The sequence below is a fragment of the Armigeres subalbatus genome, chromosome 3 (assembly GCF_024139115.2).
Source record: "Armigeres subalbatus isolate Guangzhou_Male chromosome 3, GZ_Asu_2, whole genome shotgun sequence".
NCBI lineage: Eukaryota > Metazoa > Arthropoda > Insecta > Diptera > Culicidae > Armigeres > Armigeres subalbatus.
Window position 1 is genome coordinate 35938963 of NC_085141.1, and position 13396 is coordinate 35952358.

The 13396-nt window shown below is 38.1% G+C and overlaps 2 long non-coding RNA genes across 2 annotated transcripts; both read left to right on the forward strand.

Moving 5' to 3' along the window:
• Positions 1–1660: 1660 nt before the first annotated feature.
• On the forward strand, positions 1661–2671 carry LOC134219294 (uncharacterized). Its single transcript, XR_009981527.1, has 3 exons — positions 1661–1725; positions 1785–2085; positions 2161–2671. It is a non-coding gene; the product is annotated as an uncharacterized LOC134219294 (long non-coding RNA).
• Positions 2672–12292: 9621 nt separating this feature from the next.
• Positions 12293–12706, forward strand: LOC134219295 (uncharacterized). The gene is made up of 2 exons (XR_009981528.1): positions 12293–12478; positions 12551–12706. It is a non-coding gene; the product is annotated as an uncharacterized LOC134219295 (long non-coding RNA).
• Positions 12707–13396: the final 690 nt, after the last annotated feature.

The window sequence follows — 13396 nt, forward strand, 5'->3', positions numbered from 1 at the left end:
TACACGGTGACTCTTTTACCGAGCCCTCAGTTTCCGTTCAACAAGCGTGATGCTTGATATGCCGCCATGTTTTTTCAGTCGATTGAATTAAAAGCGGTTCTGACTATGGTTCGTGTACAATTGCGGTTGAAATTTGGACGTGCGTGTAAGTAAATGCAACAATTATTGTATATTTTAGCAATGTTTAATTCTTTTATAATTATAGTTTCAGGTCATTGCATGATTACCGAATTTCCCCATCACTTGTTCAATTTTGTGGCAGAGCGGTAGTAAATTTATCGTGCCGGAAGAAGTGAAATAAATGGAACGACCAAAAAAAGTGGCAAATATTGTTAAAATAAAATTATGTCTGTATTATGCTCGGTATACAGCTGCATGGCGCCACTCAACTCATCATTTTGAACCCATCTGATCACTTTCTAGAATCGTTATCAACGGGTTATTGTCCACCCGCAGTCGTCTAAATTATGTTTTTTCAACAACAGCCAATGTAATGGTTCATTCGTCTCCTCCATTTGCATTCCACCATAAAAGCTTTGCAGCTCTTTTTCAATGACTCCAAGAATATTATTTAAAATAAACGGAAATAAATGATTGATTGAAATGAAATTATTTGTGTATTCTTTTTCTTCAAGAAATTCCGAGAGAAATTCTATTACAAATTTTGTTTTATTCGGTAGTTTGGAACGAGGTTTGGAATACAAAGGTTTGCTCTATTTTTACAGATCCATCCGTATTTTGTTTTACCGAGTGCTCAGTTATTTTTACAGTGCTACTCGGTAGTTATTGACATTTTACTAGCGTGCGAAGTGAGCCGAGAGCTCGGTAATCAAACTTATAGATAGTGGAATATATAGATGAGCGAAGATAAATCCTCTGTCTCCAAACGAACTGTCAAACGTGTCTCCAAACGAGCATGACGTCACGATTTCAATGGAAACGTTAAGGGCTGTGACGTCATATGCGCGTGTGCACGGGCAAAAAAATCGACTCATCCATGCATTCGCTCATCTATAGATTCTACTATCTATAATCAAACTTAATTACCGAGGTGACTACCGAGAGCTCAGCTGTTGAGAAATCGGTAATTCATTAACCGAGCCCGGTAAAAAAAATTAAGTGTGTACTATACACGGAATATTTGTATTTACAATGGGTCAAACGTTCAGTGGAAATGCGTTCGGCATCGGTGTAAAAAAATCGAAAACCAACCAATCAGTATGCATTTCTCCAGACGTTGAATTTACCAGTAAAACAGCACCTTAGTGTGCATGTGATTAGAAAAACAGCGGATAAGACCAACGGATCTATAGGGCTCATTCACAAATTACATAACGCATCAAGGGGTGGGTGGGTACACAATATTCCGTTACAAAATGTTACGGTTTGTCTAGGGGGTGGGTGGGTTTGTTTAGTTCTGTTACGGATAACATGAATAATAAAATAATATAAAAAACGAAATTTCTAATTAAATTCAAATTTGACAGTATTATTATGTACTATGAAGGAAGTTATGGAAGAGTTCACTAAAAATTCCAATATTTTTTCATTTTTGTGAAATTTTAGTAAGACGTTATACGTCACAGATGGGGGTGGGTGGGTATGAGGCAATTGTTACAAACAAGTCACGGAGGGGTGGGTGGGGGTTCAAATCTGTGTTTTTTTGCGTTATGTAATTTGTGAATGAGCCCATATTACTATGACATATAGCTTAGCTGGTAGTAGGTAAAGTCTTTTGTAAGCAGTCCTCCACACATTGTAATTTAAAACTACTTTTCTTACAGCGCCTTACAGCACTGGTTCCCTTACACGGTTCCGGTTTAGACAGTGGACCTTTTCAAAATAATTTAAACAACAATGTCATCAACATGGTACTTCTGTCATCAACATGAACATAGCCACTTCGAGTCATTCTTCCGATGATACACCGATGACCCTGAAACGGATCCGGACGATGAATTCGAGTCGTTGTGTGTATGTCTAAGACGGTGAGCAAAACTGCAGTGGCACCGACCAATGGATTGCCCAAGGTGCTTTTGTGAAAATTTAATGAATCCTTGCTCGAACTAGCATATGGCTTTACCGGTAAGTAGTGTCCTCTAAGTAGGTAGTCCACTGAAAATAGTAATTTAAAACTATTTTTCCTACAACGCCCTGCAGAAGATGCTTCTTACATGGTTCCGATGCAAGCACTGGACGTCTTCAGAACTCTTAACAACAAAAATGTTGATGGCGTAGGCACAATCAATTTCGATGATTCCTGCAAACGACGACCACTGGACAGGTTTGGTAAATCACGAATAATGTATATCCTAGGAGTCCTTGCTGATGGGTAAAAATGCAACCGGTGTGACCAAAGTGTGAGGGTGACTGTACAAATTAATCTGTGTCCAAACTGACATGGATTAGCTGGTAAGTAGGGTCCTATGTAAGCAGCCCTCCTTAAATTGATTGGTAGAGGTTTTTGTTTCCCAGACATTTCAAGATTTCCACAATAAATTCCCATATTCTTAGAAGAACTCAACATGGATTTCCAGAAGGAATTCGTAGACTTCCAGGGGAAAGCCCTAGATTCGCATTAGAAATCTTTAGATTGCCAAAAGAAATCTGAAGATTGAAGGAAAGAAATCCTATATTCCTAAAATAAAAGTGGAATTCTCAGAAGAATTTACGTAAGATCGTTTCATTTCTTCTCGAAATCCTCGTGACCTGGACACAGCGCTATCGATAATAAATAATTGCTGAAACAGGTGATGCGATTAATATCTTCAGAATTTCCTTTGGTAATTGGGTTGTTTAGGGGTATCGATGTTTTTACATATTCTGAATCTGTAGGAAAAACTGAGCCTAAACCCAATTTTTCAGAATTTTTGGAGCCCCGGAACTATTTTTAATTTTCCTTTTAAATTTATATGGGACTAAAAATTTGTTCTTATGCTGCATGGGCCAACTGTTATTCTATGAATGTTAGTGTCATTCTATCGATTGAAATGGCTTATTGTTTGCTATATAAAAATGTAAATAAAAGGTTTGCAAACAAAATAAAAATATGTTGGAGATCAGAAAAGCATGCTCTTTATGTTAAACTATAAAAAACCTAATATTTTTCTTCGCTAAACAACCCAATTGTTTCGGGAATTCCTTCGTAAAGTTCCGAGTAACTCCAGAAATTTCTTTGCGAATTCCTCCAGGTAAAAATGAAAATTCATTCGTGAATTACAAAGAGAATTGTTTTAGAAATTTCTTAGATAATATCCTGTAGGCAAATTCTTCACCCAATTCCTTCGGGTTTCCTTCAAGAAATTCTGGAAGTTTCTTCGGAAATTTCTTAAAGAATTCTTCCGAAAGTTTCTTCGGAAATTATTCCGGGAGTTCCTTCGAACACTCGTTCGAGAATTCTATTAAGAGTTTGTCCAGGATTTCTTCAGTAGTTGCTTCGGAGATTCCTCTTGGTATTTTTCCGATTTTCCCTTCACGAATTTCTTCAAGAATTCTCACGGGAATTTATTCGAGAATTCCTCCGAGATTTTATGCGATAATTTCTCCAGGAATTCTTTCGGGAATTCCTCGTCGAATTACTGCTGCACGAATTCGGTCGATTTTTTGTCGGAAATTATTGAGGATATTTTTCGGGACATGCTTAGGATTTTTTTTCGGAAATTGCTCCGGAAACTCCTTCCAGAATTCCATTGGAAATTCTATTAAACAATCGGGTTTTCCTCCGGGAATTCCTTCGGAAATTCCTACGACAATTTCTTCGATAAATTCTTTGGGAATTCCTTATAAATTTCTTCAATCCAGCATTTTACGAACGCTAATGGCCGCCACAATCCAACTCAGTTTTCGGTAGGGTGGAAACAGTTTGAAGTTTGGCTTGTGTCGTATGACACAAAAACGATAAGTTTTCATCATCATAAGAGTAAAATCAGCAGTGATTCAAATCGTTCGGGGCTGTCAGTTTGAATATGAATCTGAAACATTGAATTTCCCAGCAGCTGTTCTAAATTCAGTTTTTATACCAGTCAACTGTCAAAAAAATAAAACTGGTATAACGCTCCGTTCTATTTTCTGCAGATTTGAACCACGATTGAATCACGAGATTCAAATATTTTTCAATTGTTTTGGTGTATGGATGCGTCATTTTATCTACGGATCAATCCACTTTGCAATTCCGGCGCCTTTCTTGGCAGTAACATAATGATTTCAATTAATTGAAAATTTGAAAAACATGAATAGAACACTGCTGGGGAAACCAGCGAGTTTGTTCTATTTTGCTCCAGATTCAAACTAGAATAGTGGTCGAAAATTTAGAATCAAACTGAATCACTCCTGATTTCACCCTAATGATGAATTCATGATGATGATGATCGCTGCTGTGTCATTCGACACAAGCCAAACGTCAAATCGAATGCATCCTACCAAAAAGTGAGTAAAATTGTGGCGGCCATTACCACACGTAAAATGCTGGATAGACGAATTTCGCGCCAACCCTTCAATGGGGCTGGCAGCACCATCTCAGAATCGAATGAAACTTGGTGGGCATAAAGATATGGTATTTCTAAGCCACTCTGCATACTTAGTTTTTCAAAAATTGGCAAGAGTAACATTTGATGAGGGCCTAATTTTTTTCATGGATTTTTTATAAATCGATGTAACTCTAAAATGACAAGACCTACAAAAAAGTGTTGTATGGCGGACTGTCGTGAAATTCCCAGAAGTTTTTTGGAAAAATATCCAAAAAATGAAATACCGATTTCTACACTGAAAAAATGAGTTTTAAAAATTAAAATCGATATTACAAAAAAACCTCATCTCAGAAATCGATGAAATTTTTTCTGCAGGTAGGTATTTCAATTATCTAACTTTTCTGGGAATAATGTTCCTGTGACATATTTAAGGAAAAAAAGTTTTTCTAACAAAAACTTTTTTCATGTCCATATTGAGTGAAAATTTATCAGCGTGTTTTATGCCTACAACGCCAATAGAGATGAGTGACGTTTAACGCTCGCACACTGATGTGCAATAGGAGATCGTCAGTTGCATTCTAGCAAAAATTCCGCTTGAGGCCCTTCCTAAATATTTTAACAACAGCCACTACACCTGATGGTATAATTGCAATATTTCCATGATCAGGCGACAGGTGGTGTTGATGTGTGTTTGTATCAATGTACTATTGCATATACACTAGTGACATCTGCTGTTCGATATCGTAAGCTTTTAATGTTCTTTCCACACACACGAGGTGGAGAACAGTCTTGAAGAAATTGAAAGTATACAGCTAGAATTTAGTATGGAGGTACAATGAAATCTCTTTTATTGTTTAGAACTGTAAAACAAGTCGTGGGAACAAAAAATCTAAAAATTATTTGTTGCTTTTTGACCTAGGTTTCATATTGATGCGATGCGTAGTTTATGAGAACGGATGATTTGCCCATACAAGAAAATTCATTTTACTTTAAATGTTGTGGCGCCATCTCGTTCAAACAGCACCTTTGTCTTTGCCTTATTGTGGACCAACATTTGAAAAGGGTTTATGTTTTATTTGACTTTTTGTATCGAAGTAACTTAAAACCTGTAGATGATTTTGTATCGTATTGTATTGAAAAAATTGATAAACTTAAAACTTATGACATTATTTGCAAACAGCAATACACTTGTACTGTTAGATTTCTCTGAAAATTATTCATTCAATATCCAAAATGCTGCTCAAGGTTGGAATAATTCCCAGGCAACAATACATCCATTCGAAGTTTACCTTAAAAGAAACGGTTAATTAGAAAACGTTAGCTTTATTAATAAGAAGTAATGACCCATCACACAAAAGCTGTTCACTTATTCGTTTCAAATTAATTGACTTTTTGAAACAGTCGATCGATTTTACAAAAATTACTTTTGTGCCTGGGTGAGCTGTGGCACATTATAAAAATAAAAGGAACTTTGCAAGTCTGTGTTATTTAAATTAAAAACATGGCTTAGAAACAGAATGGCACTTTTTTACAACATCACACGGAAAAGGCCCTTGCGAAGCAATTGGGTTGTTTAGCTCAGAAAAATATCGAATTTTTGGCAGTTTAACATAAAGAGCATGCTTTTCTGATCTCCGACATATTTTTATTTTGTTTGTAAACCTTTCATTTACATTTCTATACAGCAAACAATAAGCCATTTTAATCGATAGAATGACACTAATATTCATAGAATGACAGTTAGCCCATGCAGCATAAGAACAAATTTTTAGTCCCATATAAATTTAAAATGCAAATTAAAAATAGTTCCGCGGCTCCAAAAATTCTGAAAATTTGGGGTTAGGCTCAGTTTTTAATGCAGATTCAGAATATGTAAAAACATCGATACCCCTAAACAACCCAATTGGTGGCACTCTCAAACGAATGACAAAACGCGCAACTCTTGCCAAAGATTATGGAAATACTATCAAGACTCCTCGGGAGTTGTACGAATGGGCGAATGGGCACGTTTTCAATCAAACAAAAAAAATAACTATATTACATTTCTGTTATATCACGAATGAGCAATACCGCCATCGGGGGTGGCAATGGGTCTGGGGGTGAGAATGGATCATCGCTCTCACCGCGAGCATGGAGGGCGTAGAGCAAAATCGTTCAAAAAGGACTCTTATATTTTTGTCTTCTTGTCCTCAGATACATCCATTCTACAAGCATTCTAAGTAGTTGAAACAGTGACCCATTCTCACCCCATTTGACCGATTGTCACCTTCGACGATGGTACTCAACAAGAGTTTGATGAACTTTTCAAAAAGCAAAACTATAATTGGGTTGTTTAGCGAAGAAAAATATTAGGTTTTTTATAGTTTAACATAAAGAGCATGCTTTTCTGATCTCCAACATATTTTTATTTTGTTTGCAAACCTTTTATTTACATTTTTATATAGCAAACAATAAGCCATTTCAATCGATAGAATGACACTAACATTCATAGAATGACAGTTGGCCCATGCAGCATAAGAACAAATTTTTAGTTCCATATAAATTTAAATGCAAATTAAAAATAGTTCCGGGGCTCCAAAAATTCTGAAAAATTGGGTTTAGGCTCAGTTTTTCCTACAGATTCAGAATATGTAAAAACATCGATACCCCTAAACAACCCAATTGGCACACAAAAGCTTCATTCTTTTATACCAATCGCTCATAATAAAATCCTGGCTAAAAATATTCCAACTCAGATGAAGACCCAAAAGTCTTTGAATTGTTCGACTAAATTTGCAAATTAATGAGTATTCAAGTAGAAATAAGAATTAAATGTAGTAACAAATAAAATTGAAGAAAAAATTTAAAAAATGCGGAAAATTTATTATTCTTTAAATGTACGTTTACCGGAAATCCCCCTAATGAAATTACCTACCGAGCTTCATCGTTTGGAATCAAAATGTTATCTGATTAAAAAAATCGACCTTAATTTTTTTTGGCTTAACCAATTTTAATCTTTACATTCATTAATTTATTTTCTCGGTGAACGAAATGCTCCTTTATGTTTCAGACTTCATAGTTCAGACAAATTTACAATGTGCCATCAAACATCACAATTTTGTAAATCTGGTCATTTGTGTGTAACATTAATATAAGCAATCTAGGAAAATATACGCCCTTTCCAAATGTTGGTCCACATTAATGTTAGATTATGCTAAATTGCTTCCTAAACAAATTTTTATACTTCCAAAATGTGTCGTTGGTTGGTGATAGGCTGCTGAACCTATAATTGGCGCTGTAGGCATAAAACACGCTGATAAATTTTCACTCAATATGGACATGGAAAAAGTTTTTGTTAGAAAAACTTTTTTTCCTTAAATATATCACAGGAACATTATTCCCAGAAAAGTTAGATAATTAAAATACCTATCTGCAGAAAAAATTTCATCGATTTCTGAGATGAGGTTTTTTGGTAATATCGATTTTAATTTTTAAAACTCATTTTTTTCAGTGTAGAAATCGGTATTTTATTTTTTGGATATTTTTCCAAAAAACTTCTGGGAATTTCACGACAGTCCGCCATACAAAACTTTTTTGTAGGTCTTGTCCTCGGTCTTGTCATTTTAGAGTTACATCGATTTATAAAAAATCCATGAAAAAAAATTAGGTGCTCATCAAATGTTATTCTTGACAATTTTTGAAAAACTAAGTATGCAGAGTGGCTTAGAAATATTGTCGGCGTAGCACCAAGTTAGAATTCGGAAGTCGGGACTTCCGAACCGAACTTTCTTCCGAAGTTTTATTTGTCAAACTAATTGATGCGTTGTTTAGCGCATCTTTAGGCGAATCCAGCGCACTACTTCCGAAGTTGGGAAAGTTGCCTGTATCTGGAGAAAAATCCAACTTCGGTATAAAAAGCGGTATAAATTTATTCCGGATAGACAATACCATATCTTTATGCTCACCAAGTTTCATTCGATTCTGAGATGGTGCTGCCAACCGCTGGTCGAGTTGGCACGAAATTCGTCAATAATTCCTCCAATAAAGTGTTCATCAATTCCTACGAAATTTATTTAGGATGTTCCTCCGGGACGTTCTTCGGAAATTGTTCCGAGAATTGCAACGGGAATACTGCCGTGAATTCCTTCGGGGAATTACTTAGAGAATTCCTACATTTTTTTTCAGGAGTTCCTCTGATTATCCGTTCGAGAATTCCTCCGCCGATTTCTTTGACAGCTCATTCGCCAATTACTTAGAAAATTCCTGGAGGGGAATTATTTCGAGAATTCCTTCGGTAATTCCTCGGGAATTTCTAAGGGAATGCCTTAGGGAATTCCTCTGAGAATTCCAGCGGGAATTCCTTGGGAATTTCTTCGGGATGTCCTTCGGTAATTCCATCGGGAGCTCATCCAAGATTCATTCGGGAATTCCTCCTGGAATCCATCCAGGAATTTCTTCGGGAGTTCCTCTAGGCAATACTTCGGGATTTTCTTCCGGGAATGCCTTCGGGAATTGCTCTTGGAACTGCTCCTGGAATTCATTCGAGAATTTCTCCAGGAATTTATCAAATTTCTTCGGGAATTCCTATGGTAATTCCTCCGGCAATTCCTTCGGGAATCCATCCGAAGGAATTCCTGGAAGAAATTCCCGAAGTATTTCCTGGAGGAACTCCCGAAGAAATTCCTGGATAGATTCCCGAAGGAATCTTGGATGAATTCACGGATGAACTCCCGATGGAATTCCTGGATGGATTTCTCAGAGGAATTCCTGGAGAAATTCTCGGAGGAATTCCTGGAGGAATTCCCGGAGGAATGTCCGGAGGAATGTCCGGAGGAAGTCCTGGAGGAATTTCCGGAAGAATTCCGGGAGGAATTTCCGGAAGAATTCCGGGAGGAATTTCCGGAAGAGTTCCTGGAGGAACTTCCGGAGGAATTCCTGGAGGAACTTCCTGAGGAATTCCTGGAGGAACTTCCGGAGGAATTCCTGGAGGAACTTCCGAAGGAATTCCTGGAGGAGGTTTCGGAGGAATTCTTCGAGGAACTTCCGGAGGAATTCCTGGAGGAACTTCCGGAGGAATTCCTGGAGGAACTTCCGGAGGAATTCCTGGAGGAACTTTCGGAGGAATTCCTGGAGGAACTTCCGGAGGAATTCCTGGAAGAACTTCCGGAGAAATTCCTGGAGAAACTTCCGGAGGAATTCCTGGAGAAACTTCCGGAGGAATTCCTGGAGGAACTTCCGGAGGAATTCCTGAAGGAACTTTTGGAGGAATTCCTGGAGGAACTTCCGGAGGAATTCCTGGAGAAACTTCCGGAGGAATTCCTGGAGGAACTTCCGGAGGATTTCCTGGTGGTATAATGAAGAGTATTAGTATTTTCGAATGGTTTTTGCCATAACATATAAGGTTATTTTTTTACGTGTAGATAGGAAAAACGAAGTTACCACCTTCAGTATATTTTGATTTAATCGAGAAAGGCATCGTCACCGCTAGGTGGATTAATTTGGGTTTTTTTCATTTTAATATTTATTTTTTACTAGCAGACCCGACGAACTTCGTTTCGCCTAAAATTGATTTATTTTCTGATTAGATCTCGCGTTATGAAGAAATTGGTGTTTCATTTGTATGGGAGCCCCCCTTTCCAAAGCGGGGAGGGGTCTCGAACCATCTTAAGAACCTTCCCCGGCCCCAAAAACCTCCACATACAAATTTTCACGTCGATCGGTTCAGTAGTTTCCGAGTCTATAAGGCACAGACAGACAGAAATTCATTTTTATGTATATAGATTATCCCCCCCTTGACCTTACGGAGACCATTAGGACAAAATGTCAATTAAATATTTGTAACGGCCTTATTGATATAAATTAATTCGTTTTGTTAATTTTTAGTTGGTGGAAAAAAGATGGTCGCACTGGAACTGCCCGTCGCATGCACTGTGCCACCAAAGTACTCTTTAATGGGTAAAAAAGTACCCATTATGAAGTTAAATAGTTCAACTCATTAAAAGAGTAAACGTCGTTAACTCATTAATGAGTAAACCGAGTATACGTCAAACTAACGAGTGATTTTTACCCACTATTGATCCCGGACAATGTGTACAATTTACCCATTATTGTTTTCAGAAACAGCCATTAGAATTAAACTTTCAATCCATCAATCGAATAGTGAAAGAAATTATTTGTAGCAAATAAATATGATCATAACGTTTATTAAAACTCTAAACGGCATAACAATAAACATTAGTTCATGTGAGTTCAGTTTTCTTCACCGGTAGATAGGGAACTCACTCATCTTTCCAACCGTCTATTCTCATGGGAAGAAAACATTGAAATTCCTTTTCTGTCTGCGGATCCGGGAGTACACAGGATTGTCCATTATTCTCCGCAAAACAAAACCAGCATAGCTTCAACAGAGGCGGATATCCGTCCAGAACAGCGATTCTGTTGACCAGTGGAACTCGTTCACCATTGCAAAGCGTATTCTGTCCCGGGGAGAAAACATTCCATCAAACAGGTTCCTTTTACATCGGCGGATCCAGCGGTTTACGGGTATTATAAGGCTTCCACAGTAAACAGCCCCGCTACGTGTATGGCCCCAACAGTTGCAGAGGCGGAGTTTCATCCTGTCCGGTGATAGATATGGTTTTATATGTTCCCCGACGCCAAACCAAAGGGAAAAGGCGTTAGCTGCAATAACTATGATTTAACTACTTTTAATTATGTAATCAAACTAAATTGAGCAAAACAATACTTATTGTAGATCCAGTTGAAAACCGAACTGAGCTCTCGCGACAATCGCATTTTCCCCCATTTCCGGATGCCGCAACTGCATCGCGAGTATTGCGCATCTATGCCATAGCCGTGCGCTATCATGCGCACCACTCGCGATGCAGTTGCGACATCCGGAAATGGGAGAAAATGCGATTGTCGCGAGAGCTCAGTTCGGTTTTCAACTTGATCTACAATACAATTAAACCACACGAAATTGTCTCTCCTTCTCCCAGCTTCTTCTCGATTGTTTGGCACAACATCTTTCAAGTAAATTTTCACCCATTATTGGGTAGAAACTTTTAACTTTAAAATGGGGTGAAAGTACACATTATCAGAAATTTCAAAGTACCCATTATTTTGACAGCTCAATACATCATCAAAAAATGGGCCTTTTCAACTCTTTAATGGGTATTGTCGAGTTTACAGTGTGGAGCGAGGATAAATTATGAGAAGGCACTCAGCTCCGAGTTGTCTTACACGGAGAAACACGTTTACTCATTAATGGGTACTTTTTCTTTGTTATCTCTTTCCCTCTGCTGAAAAATTTACCCATTTTGAGAGAATAAGTGGATCTACTCATTTAAATGAGTAAATCCACTTATTCTCCCAAAATGGGTAAATTTTTCAGCAGGGAGAAAGAGATAGCAGACAAAAAGTACCCATTAATGAGTAAACGATTTTTACCGGGTATCTCATCTCAGGGAAATCCGGTTTCTCTAAAAAAAACGTCACTAAAGATCCCCATCCCACGCGAGGCAGGAGAATAATGCATCCACTCCCCCTTCAGATCAAGACCTTCTTCGTCGCCTCGCATCAGCAGCAGCAGAGAGTAATGAACGACTTGTTCAAATCAGCAGTGGATCAAACGATTGGTGAGGACTATAGATAGTAGAATCTATAGATGAGCGAATGCATGGATGAGTCGATTTTTTTGCCCGTGCACACGCGCATATGACGTCACAGCCCTTAACGTTTCCATTGAAATCGTGACGTCATGCTCGTTTGGAGACACGTTTGACAGTTCGTTTGGAGACAGAGGATTTATCTTCGCTCATCTATATATTCCACTATCTATAGTGAGGACTATATTTTTACGGTGCGTTTTTGATGGGGACAACGCAGGAGGTGGAGCCAGCGCTTGATCAATTTAGGTTATGTACTTCCAAAGCCCAGCGTGTAGAAATTCCCGATTTCCCTCTCTGCAACAGCGGATGTTGTTCGGTGCTTTCCAGGATGTTGTGCACAAATTTGGCGTCGAACATGCTATCGTAGGTTCATTTACTATGAGCTCGACTATGAGTCAAGATAAATCCTAATTTATATATTTTCTACTTTTATAGGATTACAGATTACAGATTATATTGTCATCTTCGGTGCAAGATATTTCATGCCTCGAACTTGTAAGCACGCTCGCAACACTTCACTCATAGGGGAGGAGAAGACCGCCAGCTGTCATCGAGAGAAAAAGTGAACTCATTGAAATTTCACACCCCCATGCATAAAACATCCTACCGACTTTTCCCCCGACTTAGAGCACCTCCACGGGAGTCCCCATCTGGGTCCCTATCGCTATTTCCGGGCCCCATATAGGGACCCACTTCTACACCGGTAGTATCTAAACGGGAATGTAAAATAAGAACGCAACTCAAAATTAGCCGTGAGTTTCCAAATTTAGCGCCCCACACTGGGTTGCTAAATTTCTATACAGGGTTGCTATTTTGTGAAACGTCACTTTGGTATTGATCAACATTTGCGGAAAATTTGTTTTCAGAGCAATTTTGGCGTATGTAATTAAATAGAAAAGAAAATATTAAATTTGGTGGGTCTCGTGGCCCAGTTCAACTCTGCCAGTGTTGATATGTTTATTTTGCGTAAAAGCACAGATAACAGATGTTGAGGCTAGCATTCCATATGTGTGTAAACATCCACAACCGTTAATTCAAATGTATTTTAAATTGGGACCGCGTTTGGCAATTGATTGGAGTTGGCGCAAGAATCATTGTTATTGAAAACGCAGCCCGATTGCGGCTGTCAAATGCATTGGTTGCATTCGACGGTTGTAATTCAGCTGCATCCTTATGTACTGCCGCAATCAGTTGAGTAGATGGCAGTAGTGGGCCAACGTATATCAATTCAAAAGTTTACACAGGATTTTCAATAAAATTTGTTCTAGCTTCAATGTCTGT